This window comes from Danio aesculapii, chromosome 4 (genome assembly GCF_903798145.1).
Source record: "Danio aesculapii chromosome 4, fDanAes4.1, whole genome shotgun sequence".
Lineage (NCBI taxonomy): Eukaryota > Metazoa > Chordata > Actinopteri > Cypriniformes > Danionidae > Danio > Danio aesculapii.
In genome coordinates, this window is record NC_079438.1 from 6027856 (window position 1) to 6042226 (window position 14371).

At 44.2% G+C, this 14371-nt stretch overlaps 2 protein-coding genes and 2 non-coding genes across 4 annotated transcripts in view; 2 read left to right on the forward strand and 2 right to left on the reverse strand.

The window, feature by feature from the left end:
- LOC130221901 (zinc finger protein 721-like) overlaps nt 1-14371 on the reverse strand; it is a 364016-nt gene that overhangs the window by 165115 nt on the left and 184530 nt on the right. The gene's annotated exons all lie outside the window — the stretch shown is intronic.
- Nucleotides 1-14371, forward strand: part of LOC130221919 (gastrula zinc finger protein XlCGF8.2DB-like) — an 80436-nt gene that overhangs the window by 40809 nt on the left and 25256 nt on the right. The window lies entirely within an intron of this gene.
- Nucleotides 2152-2224, reverse strand: trnam-cau (transfer RNA methionine (anticodon CAU)). Its single transcript has one exon. It is a non-coding gene; the product is annotated as a tRNA-Met (tRNA).
- On the forward strand, nt 2319-2401 carry trnal-cag (transfer RNA leucine (anticodon CAG)). The gene has a single exon. It is a non-coding gene; the product is annotated as a tRNA-Leu (tRNA).

Sequence of the window (14371 nt, forward strand, 5' to 3'; positions counted from 1 at the left end):
AAGGTGGATTTGAATACCCGAAGCTGCAGTCATGTTTTTTGTTTGTATAGAATATAGATCCTTATTTAGGTCTATGTGCACTTTATTCTATACCTACTCGAGAGATTTCTTTTTTGGGCGTCCCCTACTTTTCTCTCTAATCTAATTATGTTTCTTTTCGCAAAATATTAACGTTCCTCGCCTGGGGCCTCCATGTGCTGGATCGCCTTTATTTAATCACCCTAATTAAATAAAGATAAACCAGAATCCTCCCTTCGCTATATTTCTTAGCTAGAGTTTAGTTAAAGGATCGTCTTTATAATGTATTTTGCTAGAGAATAAATTAGATTCATACTTTACCACACAGGGTAACTCTTGATGGGTGCTGGAAAATGAAATCAATGTCCACTCCAGTTGAAGAAAAGTAATAAAATACACTTTTATTAATAAAATAAAATCCAGTGAAAAGGTAGAATAAACAAAGGACAAATGACAGAAACAAAATCCTTACTTCATCCTCCGTTGACAATAAAGGGCAACCAACCTCAATATACAGAAGTCGGAAAGCGCAAAGCTGGTCAATTTGGTTCAGCTTTAATACTTCCAAAATCAGGTCATGCACATAACTACACCTCATATATCGTTGAGGACTTGACATACTGCATGTAATTACAGGTACACCATCTGGGTTTTACCTAATATATCAAAACACTAATTATAAATCACTAAAGGACCAACCAATATAATGTGGTCTGACCACTCAGTCAAGAATTATACTATTCAGCAAAACTTATAGGTCATGTCTTATGTGAACAAATTTATAGCTGTTACATAGGCACATCTTAGAACATAAATCAACATACAAACACTCTCATACACATTGTCTATATACTTTTAAGGCATTAAGCATTCCACAAGGTATTAGCAATGAGAGGCACCCCTAATTTACGATGACTATGAGACCACCCCGTCTTAGAGAGCAGAGTCTCAGGTCTTCAGGGTCAGCTGCGCGAGCTGTGTGCACTCCGAGGGTAGGAAGTCAGGAGAGGGTAAGAACAGATGAGGGTCCAAGGGAGGTAGCATCTCCCTTCCTCTCCGTTCCTGTGTCCTGCGCGCCCTCTTCTGGTCACGTCGTGCTCTTCTCTTGCTCTTGACTGTTTCAGATAAAGTTGAACTCTGAAGTATTGGAATGTCAGAATACAGGAGAGGTTTGCGTTGGTATTTTCGTTGTCTCACGTTAATAATGGCACCATTCGTTCCATGGACACCATTCACTACAGCATCAAAAGGGGATCAAAAGAATTGCCTTGGAATGCCATGTAGTGGAATGTCCTGAGATGCCGTTTATTTTTAAGGCAATGGGATTCGCAGGGCTTTTCGGCTAATTCTCTTACAACGTCAAGTCATGACATTTGACTCTTTGTGGGAAAGAGAAGAAAAAAAGCTGTGTCATTCAATCAACGCATTTTTTTCAAGACGCTGTTCTGAATGTGCGTTTCTGGATGCGGTGGTTCCATGTCAATGCAGTGCCCGCGGACAGCTCATGCTCTCACTGTGAGGACGTGGCTGTTGCACAGCTGAGATCTCAGGCTCAAGTATTTAAGCCTCTGGCGCTATGTCCGAGTGATACAGTAACACTGACAAAGTGCCGCATCAATCTCTTTGCGCCACAATTTACGCAGCATAGCAGTGGCCCTAGCAGCATTAATGGGCACTGTAGACTGCAAGGTTTGAGGCGTTTGCGCAACATCAAGGCATTGTCCACAGCAACTCGGAAAAGCATGTGTTCAAAACAATGGACGTGGGCTTTAAAGCAAGTGCAACGAAACAGGATCAAAAGAATTGTCTTGGTATGCCATGTAGTGGAATGTCCTGAGATGCCGTTTATTTTTAATTCAATGGGATTCGCAGGGCTTTTCGGCTAATCCTCTTACAACGCCAAGTCATGACATTTGACGAATCCACATCAAGCGTCAAGAGATAACGTGACAGGAATAGGAGCATCTTGCCATCATTGCTTCAGACTCAGGAGATGTTCTTGGAACGTCACGCCGCATGCCCTCCAGAGGAGCTGTAGCCTTTTTTGCCCCCAGGCAGCATAAATGGCACGGAAGGTAATAAAGTACGCCGCCCGGTCACCTAAGTGCTCCCATGTACCAAAAGGTTCAACCATGCCCCGTGTGAGGCTCGAACTCATGACCTTCAGATTATGAGACTGACGCGCTGCCTGCTGCGCCAACAAGGCTAACTGCTGGAGCTGGGCAAGCTGTGAAACACCAGCTTCCATGTCATGGTGATGCGGTGTGGCTCCTAGGAGACAGCTCCAGCTGAGTGTGCATGTCAGGATGGCCGAGCGGTCTAAGGCGTTGCGTTCAGGTCGCAGTCTCTGCTGGAGGCATGAGTTTGAATCCCATTCCTGACAAACCTAATCTTTGACTGTGCGTTCAGGCTGAAGTATTTAACTCTTTGGCGCCATGTCCGAGTGATACAGTAACACTGACAAAGCGTCGCGTCAACCTCTTTGCGTCACAGTTTACGAAGCGTAGCAGTGGCCCTGGCAACCTTAATGGGCACTATAGACTGCAAGTTTTGAGGAATTTGCGCAACATCAAGGCATTGTCTACAGCAACTCGGAAAAGCATGTGAACAAATTAATGGACTTGGGCTTTAATGCAAGTGCATCGAAAGGGGATCAAAAGAATTGCCTTGGAATGCCATGTAGTGGAATGTCCTGAGATGCCGTTTATTTTTTAGGCAATGGGATCCACAGGGCTTTTCGGCTAATTCTCTTACAACGTCAAGTCATGACATTTGACTCTTTGTGGAAAACAAAGGCTCAGGCTCAAGTATTTAACCCTCTGGCGCCATGTCCGAGTGATACAGTAACACTGACATAGTGCAGCATCAATCTCTTTGCGCCACAATTTACGCAGCGTAGCAGTGGCCCTGGCAGCGTTAATGGGCACTGTAGACTGCAAGGTTTGAGGCATTTGCGCAACATCAAGGCATTGTCCACAGCAACTCGGAAAAGCATGTGTTCAAAACAATGGACGTGGGCTTTAAAGCAAGTGCACTGAAACACGATCAAAAGAATTGTCTTGGAATGCCATGTAGTGGAATGTCCTGAGATGCCGTTCAAGTCAAGTCATAACATTTGACGGATCCACGTCAAACGATAACGTGACAGGAATGGGAGCATCTTGCCATCATTGCTTCAGACTCAGGAGATGTTCTTGGAACGTCACGTCGCATGCTCTCCAGAGGAGCTGTAGCCTTTTTTGCCCCCGGGAAGCATAAACGGCACGGAAGGTAATAAAGTACGCCGCCCGATCACCTAAGTGCTCCCGTGTGCCAAAAGGTACAACCTTGCCCTGTGTGAGTCTCGAACTCACATCCTTCAGATTTTGAGACTGACGTGCTGCCTACTGCGCCAACAAGGAGGACTACTGGAGCTGGGCAAACTGTGAAACACCAGCTTCCATGTCATGGTGCTGCGATGTGGCTCCAAGGAAGGAAGACAAAGAAGATTGTCTTGAGTTTAAGTTTTTTAATTATCTTGTTTATGAAGACTGCGGAGTGATGCGTGAAAAAAATGACTTCGAATAATTTTTTAAGTATTTTGTGATATATATGTTAAAATGTGCTCCCAAAAGTATGTGGCCCCTGCCCGCCCTCCCACAGGTTAGTAGTAAGCTAATGTAATTTCATAATGCAAATCATTGGTTACGTATGTAACCGTGGTTCTGTGAATTCCGGATGACCGCCAGAGACGGTGTTTACACAGTGGATAATCGCAGCACCAGCTGGATAGGCCAAGGAACAATATACCAACAAAGTCACATGGTGACGCGAGCTGAGCTGAGGTATATAATCCACTACAGCTCTGCGCCCTGCCTCGAAACGTCTTGCACTTCCAAGTGACAGGGAACTCTGGCGGTCATCCGGAATTCACAGAACCACGGTTACATACGTAACCAACGTTCTGTTTCATTCCTCCTGACCGCCAGAGACGGTGTTTACACAGTGAATAACCCATACCAGAAAGTTCACGAGGAAGAAAAAAAAACTCACCAGAAGACATATGGAGTCACTTGCGGAGAACAGCTGAGCCCACATCTATAGAGTCAGCAACATTGACATTGTAGAATCTTGCAAATGTACATGGAGAAGACCATGTCGCTGCTGCACAGATCTCTACAAGAGAAACACCCTTAAAAGCAGCCCAAGAGGAGGAAATGGCTCTGGTAGAATGGCAAGTGATGGCACCAGGTATAGGTTGCTGAGCCCTCTTATAGGCCAAAACAATGACCTCAACAATCCATCGTGACAGTCTTTGTTTGCTTAGAGGTGCACCTCTCCTAGCTTCTCCATAACAGACAAACAGTTGTTCTGATTGTCTTACTGTGCAGTAGCCGCCACATAAGATTTCAAGGCACGCACAGGGCATAAAAGCAGAAAACCTTTGCCAGAAGGTGATAGTTGAAAGGACTGCAATTCGATTGACTAGTTAATAAATTGCTGCAACAAAATTTTAGGGAGGAAGGATGGATTAGGCCACAGGGTAACACCAGAGTCATCTGGTTTCCATCTCCAACAGGACTGACTCACTGACAAAGCGTGCAGCTCACACAATCCCTTTGTTGAAGCAACCGCCAAGAGGAAAGCAGTCTTTAAGGTTTTCCACTTTAGATCTACTTCTTTCAAGGGTTCAAATTGAGACTGGCAGAGAGATTCCAGCACCAGAGGCAAGTTCCACACTGGAGAACGAGGGGAACGAGCTGGATTGAGACATTTTGCACCCTTCTAAAAACTGCAAACTAGGCTAGCAGACCCCAAAGAGGAACCATTTACAGATGCATGATGGGCCAAGATGGCTGCTACGTATACCTTTAGTGTGGATGCAGCTTTGCCACTCTCCAACAGCCCTTGTAAAAAGGTTAAAACCACAGAAACTTTGCATTGCACAGGATTAATATTCCGAGTCGCACACCATGAACAGAATGACTTCCATCGGTAAGCACAAAGCTTCCTTGTAGAAGCTGCCCTTGCATTAAGAACTGTGTGGATGACTGAAGACTCACATTCTGCTAATAAATGGTTGGTCTCAGCGGCCACACCCATAACTGTAGACGTGCTGGATCTGGATGCCAAATATGACCATCTAGTTGAGACAACAGGTCCCTCCTGCCTGGAAGTTGTCTCGGTTGGTTCACCAACAACGTTAGGAGCAAGGGAAACCATGGTTTGGACAGTCACCATAGTGCTATTAGAAGTACATGGTGTCTGCCCTGGGCAATCCTGTGCAGTGTCTCCCATATCAGGTATTGGAGGAAAAGCATAAAGAAGGCAGTTTGGCCAGTCGTGTGACAGCGCATCCTTTCCTAATGAGCTGGACCTTTCCGTCTGAGCAAACCACAATGGGCAATGAGCTGTGTCTCTCGTTTGCAAATAGGTCTACCTCCGCCCTGCCAAACTCTGTCCAAATGTCCTGGACTACATCTGGATGAAGTCTCCACTCCCCTGGATCGATCTGATTCCTGGACAGAGCATCTGCAGTCTGATTGACTACCCCAGGCAGATAAACAGCCCTTTGTGATGCAAATCGAGGAAGAGACCATGTGAGAATCATGTGCGTGAGACGCAACAAACTCCTGGACCTTGTACCTCCTTGGTGATTCAAATTAAACACTGTTGATGTGTTGTCCGACTGGACTAGGACATGTCGACCCAGGGCCAGCCAAACTGCCCGCATCTCCAACACATTGATATGGTCCCTTGACTTGTCCCTTGACCATCTGACACCTGTTCCCTCTGTAGTTCCATACTGCCCCCAACCCATAAGTGACGCATCGGTAGTTGTAACCTCGCGGCGGGAGGAAACAATCCCTAACGGTACTCCGGCTGTCAAAAAGGCTTGGGACTTCCATTTGCGAAGGGCATGCATGCAACCCTGAGCAACGAGAATTCGTCAAAAGCGATGATGAGATGGGTCTAACCGCAGAAGATTGTTCCATACCTGCAGGGGCAGCAGATGGAGCAATCCCAGGGGAATTACTCAAGAGGTTGCCGTTAGTATCCTGATCAACCTCAGGAGCACGCCGTACTGTAGAGATACTCCCAAATGAAACTGGCTCAAGAGGTTCAGGATGTCTGTCGTCTGAAACTGAGATAGGGAGGCACGCATCGAGACTGAATCGATAGTCATCCCGATGAATGTGATTGACTGTACAGGGGACAAGCAGCTCTTTACTCTGTTCACTGAGAGACCCAGCCTGGTCACATGGTCCAGCACCAGCTGCGTATTGTGCACCGATTGAGCCCTCGTTTGAGCACACACCAGCCAGTCGTCCAAATATGGCAAGATTTGTACCCCCTGGGCCCAAAGGTGAGATAAGACAGCTTTTATGCATCTTGTAAACACACGGGGGGCTAGGGCGAGACCAAATGGTAGAACTCTGAACTGTTAACTTCTGCTCTTGAAACTAAAACGCAGAAACTTTCTGTGATGCTTGGCAATCGGAACGTGAAAAGATGCATCCGTCAGATCTACAGTTGTGAACCAATCTCCCTCTGCAAAGGACCGAAGAATTTTGGTCACATGTAACATGTGAAAGGGAAGTCTTTTCAGAAATCTGCTCAACCTTATTAAATCCAATATTGGATGAAAACCTCCGTCCCACTTCGGAACCAGAAAATAAGTCGAGTAAAAACCCTCTTTCTGAACCAGAGGATGAACTGCTTCTATTGCTCCTTTTTCCAACAAGGAACATATCTCTCTGGAGAGAGCTGCAGAATGTGCTGGGTCTGTCACGACTGTTGGAATTAGACCCGAAAACTTGGGGGGCTGGCAGCGGAACTGTAGGGTGTAACCCTTGCACATGGTTGTCAAAACCCACGTGTCTGACACATCACAACTGATGGCTTGTGAAACAGCGGTCTGCCGGCCCAATCATCTCAGGCCTTAAAATTTCGGCCTTTAGGAGTTGGGGGGGGGGTGGTTTGGGGGCAATTTAGCACGTTTTTCCAACACCTCTGATACATCTGGCCCAAAAAGATGTCCTGGGACAATAGGAAGGTCCCTCAGTGTCTTTTTACAGTCCTCTGACAATTTAGCCTGAGCGAGCCATACTTGCCTTCTAGCATTTAGTAGTGTTGCTGTAAGGGACCCCAGTTCTCGAGTCACATGCCCCATAGCAAGCAAGGCTGTCTGTAAAAAGCGTGGAACTGAAGGGTCCACTTCAGCGCCTAGCGAATTAGAGGCAGCCAAAATTAATTGGCAGACAGTATTTTCAGCCCTGGTAATGTAGGATGCTGACTCGTAAGCCTTCTTCAGAAGGGAATCTGTACGGCCAAACTGACCGCTAGGGCATCGGACATTTCCACTCATTGCTTCATCTGGTGACACTAAAAGCGCCGCAACTGTCTGTTCAACTTCAGGGACATTCCTCACACCAATAGACTTTGCCTGAGCCATAGAGGCCAGAGTGCGAGCAGTCTTGGATCATCTTTTGGCCATGCCTGCCCCCTTAAGAGCATTTGAAAATTCTGCAATGATATCCTTGCATGCTGGCATAACAAATGTATCCACAGATAGAGGTCTGCGGTAAAACACATTAGATTGAACAGGATGAGCAGGGCCATCATAAAGGCCAAGACGGGCTACTGCCATCCTAAGGACTTCCAATGCATCATCATCTTTGTGTGGGGCATTGTCAGAAGAATGATGAGAGCCATTCTCGGATACAACAGTCCCAGTATGTCTTACTAGTTGGTCATCAGGCCCAGGAACGTCAGCCTGACATTGCTCCTGAAAATGAGAGTCAGAAGCACATGTCGACATAACGTCGAAGAGGGGACTGTGGCCACTTAAAGAGGCAAATGGTGGTTTCTCGGCTAGGTTTCTTAGGACGAGGAGCTCCAGAAGCCACCAAAGCGCGACGTTTTTTCCCCTTTTTTCCCCTCTCAGCGCAGCCAAACGCATCTGTCTCTCTGACAGGGGCAGCAAACCACAATGCGGGCACGGATCAGTTAGCACGTCTTTCAGATGTTGAACACCGAGACAGGATGGGACAAGATATCGTGTCCGTCATCTGGGAGAAGCTCGTTATGACAGATTGCAAGTCATCGGGAAAGCCGTGGAAATAGCTTGATTAGCCATGAGAAGGCATCGAACGGACCAACCAAATACCACGGCTAGTACCGTTGGCTAACGTTAACAATATAACGCGCGAAAAATCACCCTAACCGTCGATCGAAATTTGGATCTCTGGATGCACCGAGAGAAACAGAAAACAAGAAAAATGAACACTAGCAAAAATATATTGATAATCGTCCACGGTTAGGACTGCTGGACAGAGCGGAGCGTATGCCCAATAACAGCCATGAAAGAGAGAAGAAAAAAAAAACACACACACACTCTGAGTATTAGTAGCGGTAGAAAAAGTAGCCTCCGGATAGCACCGTGAGGTAATTGTCACATAAGCACTAAACGCAGTTTGGTGTAAAACCTCCGCATAGTATACCTCCGGATAATACAGCGTCTCACCCCTGGATAGTACCGCGAGGCAATTGACACTTATATATTACAGCCGAATGTAAGATAATGAAGAAAAACTTACCCGCAGTTCACAATATAATAGACTGAACAATCCTAGATCAGTAATTGCACAAAGACCAACCGTAGTCCGAAGACATCAAAAAATCGTCACAGCTCAGGAGGATGAGAAAAACTCGCTGCTCATACCAAAGAGCTGCACTCGACGACAAAAATAGTTCAACAACCAAAATCCAAAGGCGTGAAGCAAAAAGAGGCAGGGCGCAGAGCTGTAGTGGATTATATACCTCAGCTCAATTCGCGTCACCATGTGACTTTGTTGGTATATTTTTCCTTGGCCTATCCAGCTTATCCACTGTGTAAACAACGTCTCTGGCGGTCAGGAGGAATGAAACAGAAATGAAATTCAAGCTCAACAACTAATGATCAAAGGAAATATATTAATGTAATTCAAATATATAAAATATGAATTGATGATTACTTAAAACTTAAATTATATTGTTCTATTAAAATTATTTTTTAAAAGATTTCGTCAAATAGGTTTTTTTAAGAATCATCCACCATAGTTTTGTGGCTAAAAAGTATCGGTTCAGGCACCGTTTTGGCACCGGTATCGTTTTAAAAGTATCGATTTAGCACCGGTATCGAAAAAAAAACCAAACGATACCCAACCCTAATTATTCTTAATTCTTTTAAAGTTAAAAACATCTTTCCTTATTAAAAAAGCGACACCTCTTCCAGATTTACCATCACCATTATTAGATATAATATCCTCTTGCCACATCTTTTTCAAATCGTCCATTGCATGTTCTTTCCAGTTTGTTTCTTGTATCACTTCCTTGTTTTTACATTTCTCTTATTTTCTCAAATGTATCTTTTCCCATCAGTCCCCTTTAATTAAAAGATACACAATTTAAAACCATTAAAAGAAATTAAAATGAAATTAAAAACCTATACATCTTTATTTAACGCTCTTAACCAACAACCCCTTCCGTTAAAAGAGACAAAGATTTACAGACATATTTAGCTCTGCTCTTTGTTCAAACTTTGTTCTTTGCCATGTCCACATTTGGTTTTACCTTTAAAGTTCTTCTTCTTAAAAATCTTCTTTCCACTTTGTTCTTCTCCACATTTTCCATCCTTGTTTCTTCACCCCTTTGCCATTCCTTCAGCTTGACCAGTATTATTTAGTTCCTCTTTTTCCACAGTGCTTAAAGTTTTAAAACTGTCCGATATTTCCATTCTGACCACTGTTCATCTCATCCTGGGATCCGTTCTTCGTACGTGGATTACTCAGTTAGCTAGATTTGGATATTGACAATTTGATTTTGGATCGTTTAGCTCTTCAAAACTCATCTGAGAGTTTGTTGTCATAGCAAAAGTTCTGTTAGCTCAAACCTGCTAGGCTCATTTCATATAAACAGAATTAGATCGGGTCAGTTCAAGCAAGTTGCTAAGGTGTAGCTATGCGGTTGCTAAGGTGTTGCTAGGCAGTTGCTAAGGTGTTGCTAGGTGGTTGCTAAGTTGTTGCTAGGCGGTTGCTAAGGTGTTGCTAGGCGGTTGCTAAGGTGTTTCTATGTGGTTGCTAAGTGGTTCCTAAGGCGTTGCTAGGTTGTTGCTAAGGCGTTGCTATGTGGTTGCTAAGGTGTTACTAGGCGGTTGCTAAGGTGTTGCTAGGCAGTTGCTAAGGTGTTTCTAGGTGGTTGCTAAGGCGTTGCAAGGTGGTTGCTTAGGTGGTTGCTAAGTTGTTGCTATGCGCTTACTAGTGTGTTTCTAGGTGGTTGCTAGGCAGTTGCTAAGGCATTGCTAAGGTGTTGCTAGGTGGTTGCTAAGCTGTTCCTAAGGTGTTGCTAGGTTGTTGGTAAGGTGTTGCGAAGCGGTTGCTAGGTGGTAGCTAAGGTGATGCTAGTTGGTTCCTAAGGTGTTGCTAGGTGGTTGCTAAGTTGTTGCTAGGCTGTTACTAAGGTGTTTCTAGGTGGTTGCTAAGTGGTTCCTAAGGCGTTGCTATGTTGTTGCTAAGGCATTGCTAGGTGGTTGCTAGTTGCTTGCTAAGGTGTTGCCAGGCTTACTCAAAAGAAAATATGAGAAAAGTTTTGTTTTTTACCCAGACATTTAAAAAGTAATTGCAGATATGGAGAAATTTGCAGGGGTAGCGAAAGGTGGATCTTGGGGTTGTAGTTCTTTGTCGGAGGAGGGGATTATGAAGGGACAGGAAGTGGTCGTGTGCAGATTTGAATGGCAGACTGCGCAGGAAAGAATACGGTATCCTTTGAAAACTCTGTTGTGAAGATCAGTATCCATGGCCCCCCAGTAGAGACAATGATTCCACTGAGTAACGCAAATAGCGCATTTTGCAGAAAATGGTACGTGGTACGTGTAACAATGTGTTCCCCTGTAGGGGATGGCCTCCTATGGGGAAAGACTGAACAGATGGTTTCTGTAGAACGTGCAAATGCTACATGAAATTCAGCTAATGAAAGTGTGCGGGTTGGGAGCTAGCGGTTGATTTAAGTGTAACAATGAATTCGCCGCAATCTACCTGTCGTTCTGCCGAGGGAGGTGCTATGGGTGAAAGGAGTGTAGAAAGGTCTATGTCAGCACCTGATAGGATGAGGTTCTTGACGGCGTTGGAGATCGGGGGTGGTTCCAATACTGGAGCATTATGCGTGTGAGGGACCAAGTCAGCACGTAGTAAGGGGCATACAAAAAGAAGATTTTCTAAATAATTATTTTTTAATAAAGTCCAAAAAAGTTTTCACAAAAGTTCAAAAAAGAAATAAATGAAACAATTGAAAAATCAATAAACTAAACAAATAAACAAAACTGAGTTCAAACCAAACAAACCATGTCTAAACCAAAAACAGAACTCCTTGAAATGACAAGACAGAGCCCATTTATACAAGAGGGACTAGTCCACAATAAACAAGAAGGGGGAGACAAAAACAGACAATTTACAACAAAAAACTAAGCAAAATATCTAATTACAAATATAAAAAATAGTAAAAAAATTCAAAATAAAAAGCAAAACTAAGCATAAATCTGAAGAAACAAATATTGCAAATCATTAATAAACTTAAACTAAACATCAGCTCTCCCTCCAAGCCATTACGCCAATGGTATCGGCAGGCGGAACCAAAAGACGGCAATTGGCGGCATGACGGCCCTTTAGTATGTCAGACCACACCCGGAAACTCCATTCCTCATCGGCACTGCAGCACGGTAACTTAAACTCAAGGAAAACTAAATTAACAAAACACACAGTAGAGATAACTAATTTTGTGTGCACCCAAAATAGTAGTGAATGTACTGTGAACAATAAAGAAAAATATCGAGAAACAGAAACGTGTATGTGTCTTATCTAAACCAAATATGAAAGAAACGAAATGTATAAACAATAACTCAATTTAACTTAACCATTAAAAACAATCTTAAATGAATGTGTATAATGCGCTGTGTGTGCGTGCGTGCATGCCTCACTCTTAATGTGTGGCCACCACACTGGCCATCACAATGTGGAATGGGAAGGGGCGTGGCTGTGGTTAGGGTGAAGGGGGCAGTGCGAAAGAAATGTGAGTAGGAAGAGTAGAATGTTGGGGAGGGTTAGTAATGGAGGTGGCGTGCTTGGTGAAGGGATGTAGAGGAGAAAAAGGTGGAGATACTGGAAGAGGGGAAATGAGTAAGGAGAGGAAGGACTGGGCAGAAATAAGCTGGGCTGAAGAGTGAGGGAGGTAGGAAGGGAGAGAGAATTGAGGAGGGTTAAGGGTGGAAGGGATGGCTGGAAGAGTAGGGCTGGAGTTTTCACTGAAATGTGGAGCTGGAGGCCAAGTGAGGAAGTGAGGGATGATGATCTTGCGGAGGCGTATGAAGAAGCTGGAGAAGGTGGGTGGCGATTTGGAGCGACAGGAGATGGAGATTGCATGCGGCGTTGGCTCCTTACTGAAGTAGAGCGGATAGGCCTTCGGCCTCTTATTGGAGCCTCGGTATTGAGTCTGCTTCCAGGCTGAGCATGGTGTTGTTGAGCCGGGGCTGGTGTTTCTGGGAGAGCTGAGATTTCATTCCTGTCCATGTTGCTGTTGATGATGTGAGAGTAGTTTTGATGCTGCTGTTTTGTTATTTCCGCTGTTGTTGTATTGCTGCTGCTGTTGTTGTTGGTTTGTCGTAGTCAGATGACGGTAATGAAATTGTTGATGGGTTGTAGAGAGATGTTGAATTTTAGAAGCTTGTGAAGAAGTTGGAGCAGTCCTGTCAAGAGCTTTCTTCGGAAAACGAAGATAAGGGAGTGCCTTTTTGCTAAGCTTCTTATGGTGAGTTTGGATTAATCTGATTGGCTAACTAATAATTGTAGATGAGAGCAATATATTGCAATTTATTTGCAATACATTGGTGTAAATGAAGAACTAGTATCAGAAACATTAGTTGTCTTGTAACATTTGATGCAAGATTGTAACAAACTTACAAGATATTTTACCACATGAAATTACCAAGCAGTCTGTTAATGACTTACACTGAGCATAATGGTACGGGGCATGGGCCTGCCATCCATGGCAACTGCTAATTGGAAGACAGCGCCATTGGGATGGGCCAAACCAGATCACTTAAAAACCATACGCAACAGTAAAACTTTGCTTTTCGCATTAGCTTGCTCATGGTCATTGCTGCTCTCTACCCCCTCTCGCCTTGCTCTCGGACACTGCACGCAATCGGGTCGCAAAGAATTTTCCATGCAACCTCTTAAAGTTTAGAAATCGATGAAACCGCAAAAAAAATCTGCAAACCGACTCTCAGCAGAGTCTGTCACCCCGGTAACCTAGGACAACTTCCACTCACAAGCGAGTGAATCCCAAGGACGTCAATGAAGCCGAGTCACCAACCAATCAGGAACGCTGTGTTTCGTCGAGGCCAGTCAGCAAAGGAAACTCATACAAATGTTGTCTCTTGCTGATCTGGTGCAAATTGATCTGAAGCAGTTAAAGATAAGCCAAATCTCTGCTTTTGTGGTTTCTCAAGTGTGATTCAAAGATTAGTAAGAAGAGCTAAAATTAATTCGGGATGGTTGTCAACTCATTTTGCACAAGCACCAGAATAGAGAACCACTGCTCTGAGGTACTCAAAATAACAAACTATCATACTCAAAATGAATTGCCTTCCTTAAGTTACTTCTCTACTTCAGGAAATCCCTGTAAAAATTTCTTTACAATATTTAAAACAGTTTGATAACTTTGTCATTTAATTTCTCTTGAACAATAAGCACCCTAGGTTGCATAGGAGTACCTTGCATCAGCCAGATGATTAAAAAAAAGGGTTGGGGCTTCCTGAGCATTTATTTCATTTTAATGCATTCAATCTCGCGCACTGCTCCATCCCTCTTGAGACAGCTCCATCTTGATTTATAGTTGAACAAGCCATCCTACTCCCCCCTCCCCACCACCACAATGTCTATCCATCCATCTATTTATTCATTTTATTTTGTAAATGTGTTATTTTTGCGGCTGATCTCTCTGAATTTTACTGACAGAATTTTAGGTGCAGGCTAGGACTGTCTCTGCCATTTGCAGATAACATTGTTCTTTTGGCTTCATAGACATGGACCTTCAGCCTGCAGTGGGACGGTTTGCTGCTGAGTGTGACATGGCAGGGAGAGAAACAGCACCTCTAAGTCAGAAACCATGGTGCTTGACTGGAAAAAGGTGGCCATCTCCAGTTTGAAGGAGAGTCCTTACCCCAAATGGAGTTCAAGTATCTGCGTTTTTTTTCACGAGTAATAGAATGTGAGATTAAAAGATGGATCAGTGCAGCGGCAGCAGTAATGCAGTTGATGTGATTGTCTGTCGTGGTGAA